Source organism: Arvicanthis niloticus, chromosome 21, assembly GCF_011762505.2.
Source record: "Arvicanthis niloticus isolate mArvNil1 chromosome 21, mArvNil1.pat.X, whole genome shotgun sequence".
In the NCBI taxonomy this organism is placed as follows: Eukaryota; Metazoa; Chordata; class Mammalia; order Rodentia; family Muridae; genus Arvicanthis; species Arvicanthis niloticus.
The window spans coordinates 32,359,768-32,364,355 of NC_047678.1; positions in this window are offsets into that span (position 1 = coordinate 32,359,768).

Below are 4,588 nucleotides of genomic sequence, written 5' to 3' on the forward strand. Positions count from 1 at the left end.
GTACATGGTACTGGGTGGTGTAAGGACATTTTCATATGGGTGTACAATATGCTTGAGAATACCATCTCCCATGTTTCCCTAGCCTCTCATTCTCTGCCTGTCAGCCTACTTGACAGCCCTAGGCTACTTCCACCTCATGTCATATGTTCGAGCATGAATTCTCGTATCTGTATGAGCCTGACTCATATGACAACCTGCAGTTACAGTTCTGGCCACTGGGGGCGCTGCTGCAGCAAACACCGATGTGAGAGTGTCTCTTTGGGGTGTTGACTGCAGTTCTCCGAGTGATACCCAGTATTACTAAAATGATAAAATAAGCCTTTACGGGCTATGTCATTCACAGGAGCTGTATTTTAGAATACATGTCTAGATTAATAGTGGATCTAGACTTACACAAGAGCAAATACTGTTGTCACTGGTTTGGTATTGATCAAGCAGACTATGCTTTTTGGGAGGGAAGCCGATCAGAGCTGAATTCCTGTGACCGGGAGAGGGAGGGGGGAAGAAGGCCAGAGGTCCTCCCTGTTGAAGCTGCAACTAGATGACACAATAGGGATGTTGAAGAGAAACCGGAAGCACTGTCAGCTGCTCCTGTGAGCAGCCTTGCTGTTCCACGGCTGCAGTTGGCCAAGGCTATACTTCTCATTTTTCATTTAAAAAGGTTTAGTTTTAATTATGTGTTTGTGTGTGGGAATGTGCACACGAGTGCAGGTCACTGTGGAGCCAGAGACAATGGATCTCTTAGGAGCTGGAGTCACAGGAGGTTGGGACTACCCTGATGTGGGTTCTAGGAACCGAACTCAGGTCCCCGCAAGAGCAATGATTACTTGCTGAGACATCACAACAGGTTCCATCCCCCAATCCCTCCCCCCCCCTTTTTTTTTCAGAGAGTGAGAAATCACTAAGAATTTCTAATTGTTTCTTTTCTAGTGTGTCAGGAAGGGTTTTTTTCCCCAGAAGTAATCTATTTTCTATAGCTGTCAGTTTTCAAATCAGAAACCCAATAGAAGTAATTTCTGTGTGTCCATGTGTTCACGTGTGTGTGTGTGTGTGTGTGTGTGTGCACGTAAAGTCCAGAGAACACCTAGAAACAACTCCATGTCCAACACTAAAAGAAGGTTTTAGGAAGCAAATGGATACACATTGACTGGTCACGGAGAAGGGAAAGTAGTGAGAATTTCAGAAGCAGATTTAGGAAGTTGACATGATTTCACCTGGGGGACGATGTCCTGGGTAGCTTACCATGTTGTCCTCACCTGGGTCCACGTACTTCATGCCACAGACAAGCGTCTGTTTTCTCTGACAGCTGCCAGGACTAGGGACTGGAGGTATAAGCCCTTAGGGCTTCTCCTGTCATTGTTCTGAGTGAAGGCTTGGTTTGTAACTAAAGATGATATTTACATAATTTATAGTCAATAATATATTAATTATAATTATTAATTATAATTTATTAAAATTCACATTTTTTCACAAAGGGGAGGAGTTCTCAAAGGCTCAACCCCCCCACCCCCCACCCCAGGGCTTACTGAGCTCTTTGATCCTCTGAGGTGCAAGAGGAAGAAGTTCCTGGAAGAAGATGGGTTTCTTGAGGGCTGGTAGGGGTAGGGTTGGGGCCAGAAGAGGGGAGCAGGAGGAAGGCTCAGGGAAATGGTGGACAGCCGAGGGAAGATTCCCCCTGGACTTCTTTGTTGACTTCACCGGGTCAATTCTTCCAAGCTCAGTACACGATTTATGGGGTGGATTTCTTATGTTGAGGTGACAGAGTTTTGCCTCCAGCCCGAGTCAGAAACATCTTCCAAGGTCATAGGCTCAGTGAGGCAAAGCAGAACAGTCTTTGGATCTTTCTAGAAATCGTGACGAAGGTTTTTTATACTTGTTTGTATGAAGGGCTTGAAACTCCCAATTATCCCTCTCTAGATTTTAAAAGGACAAAGAGGCCCAAGCTGGCTGGTACTTCTGCTTTGGATACATATTCAGTTTGATGCAAAATGTTACAGTTTGTTGAACACTTCTTCTCTCTAAGGAGAATTGTGCTGGGGACAAGGAAAAAAGAGTAAACCATTTTCTACACAAATGTGTATTCCTGAAACTATGACAAAGGTCAGTTCTTCCTTGTACGTTGCTCATAATCTAGTGACAGAGGGACTAGCAATGTCTGAGTTTAAGAAGCAGAGCAAGGTAGGACATCCTACCTTGGCAGGGCTAGGACAGTCAAGGAGCAAGAACGGATCATCATGAGTAAAAGGTTCAGGAGGTGACAACTTCACGCCTGGTGTACAACTCTAGCCCTCTTGCACAGTAATTATCAAAAGCCATAGACCTATACCTAGATCTTCATATCTGAGGCCTTGGGCCTTAGTGATTTATAGTGATTTATTTACTTGAACTCCACCCACGACTTTGAGATTTAAGGATCCTAACGTGCAAACAATTTCTATTCCCCCACTCCCCTTCTGTACCCGGGAGTGGTGGAGACTGGAGAGGTAGATACACAAAAGGGTCTCGTGAGCTGGCTTGTCAATCAATGGGTCTTTAGCATCTTTTTCTGACTTGTGGCTGACTGCCAGGGATGCAGACATAGTCACTCCTCTGGCTCAATTCTTGAACTTGATCTCTATTTTGAGGGCTTTGGACCTGCTAGAGTTCATGGTCTCCTAGGATCACAGCCTGGATGAGCTAAGAGCTGGCAGGTGGCTAGCAGCAGCAGCTGGGGGTGCTTCTGATGATGCTAGAACTCCATATACATGCTGAACCTATTCCTCCCTCAGAGGCAATCAAGCTGCACTGCTGCCCTCAGGGAACTGCAGGGTCCTCGGTGGTATCAGTTACAGCTGGCAGAGGGATACTGTAAAAGGAGGGCCTAAGAACACCCGTTGAAAGGGTGCTCCACAAGAGTCCTTTGGGCACCTTCCCCTCCAGTCTCTACTGCTTTCAGAAGTGATTGGGGTCAACAAGGGAACCAGGGCGACAGTGTGGAAGTTAGCACCAGTCAAGGGTGAGGTGATAGATACTAGTAGATTTACTCTGTCAGAGCACTGTACTCTCGTGGCTGGGACTTGGGTCAGAGCCTCTAAAGAGGACTCCAGTGCAGGGCGAGGCTGTCTTTTATAAGTCTGCTGTGTTCCTGGAGGGTTTTGAGCAGGGCAACTCTGTTCTTCCTGTTTTTGTGATAAATACCCAGAGAAAAGCGAGTATGAGAGAGAAGGGTTGTTGGGGTTCATAGTTCATAGGATGCAATCCATCACTGTGGGGGAAGTCCTAGCACCCAGAGCTAGAGGCAGCTGGTCATGTGGCATCTACAAAGAAGAAGTAGAGTGATGGATGCTGCTGCTCAGCTTGCTTTTTCCATCTTACTCATCCCAGGACCCCAGCCTAGGGGATGGTGCCGCCCAGTTCCAGTGGATCTTCATACCTCAGTTAATCTATTTGAGACTTGAGATCCTGTCAAAGTGATGATTACTATAACCACCACAGCAGGGATGGGATGAAAATGAAACTTTGGAAGCCTAATTCTGCCTTTCATGGTATACCTAGGGCGCAACCAGAACCAAAAAAGGCTTTGTCATAATGGGGCTTCTGTGATCTCACGGTGCCCACAGGATCTGCTGAACTTTGCTGTGCTACCATGAGCCTCTTGCTGTTGCCCTATATGGTTATAGAAATAGCCACATAGATGCCCCCCCCATAGCTTCCAGTATGTAGTTTCTTGTTTCTGAGAGCAAGACAGTCTCTTCTGCCTCAGCTGTCCTAATACCAACTGTATTTTCATCCCAGTCCCATTTAGAATCTGAATAGAATATTGATTCCATCCATACTTCATGAGGATCCATAAACCTTTTCCTACCTTAATCACTTCAAGCATTCTTCTTATCTCCTACAATCCTCTCTTGACGAGACAACCTTTTCCTCCTGTGCTATGCTGGTTATTCATCACTGCATAATGGTTGCTCTTTCTTGAGCTACAAATGGAAAGCATATTTAAGAACAATGTAGCCCAGGGTCAGGATGCTTCTTCTCTAAGCATCTCCTTCTCTAGGTAGTTCCTTGTCATTGACCCAGAATTTACCTTTGATGCCACTTTTGCTATTCCTCGTGACACAAAGCTCTACTCATTCTTTACAGAGAGAAAACAGAAGGCAGAAGGAGATGAAGAAGAGTCACTGTTGTCTTATAGAGTCTGGGTCATTTCTAGGAGCTGGTATAATTCTTGGGTGATGGAGAGGGAGGATAGAGGAAGTGGAAAGGGTTACAAGGGGGGAAGACACAAGGAGACTGAATCTGGAATGCTTCCTAAATGCATTAAAACACACACACACACACACACACACACACACACACACACACACACACACAAGCTTTCTCATTGATCTGTAGCTTGAGAAGTAGGCTGGGCTGATTGTCTGTGATATGAGGTCTGATTGTCTGTGATATCATCATCTCCCCAGTGCTGGGCTTACAAGCATGCCACCACGCTCTCAGCCTCCTCTTTGAAAATGTCACTTCTAGGATCAAACTAAGGTAGGTTCAAAGCACTTTACTGAAAGAACCATCTCCACAGCCTGAGAGTGGTGCCTTAGTACCGTACTCT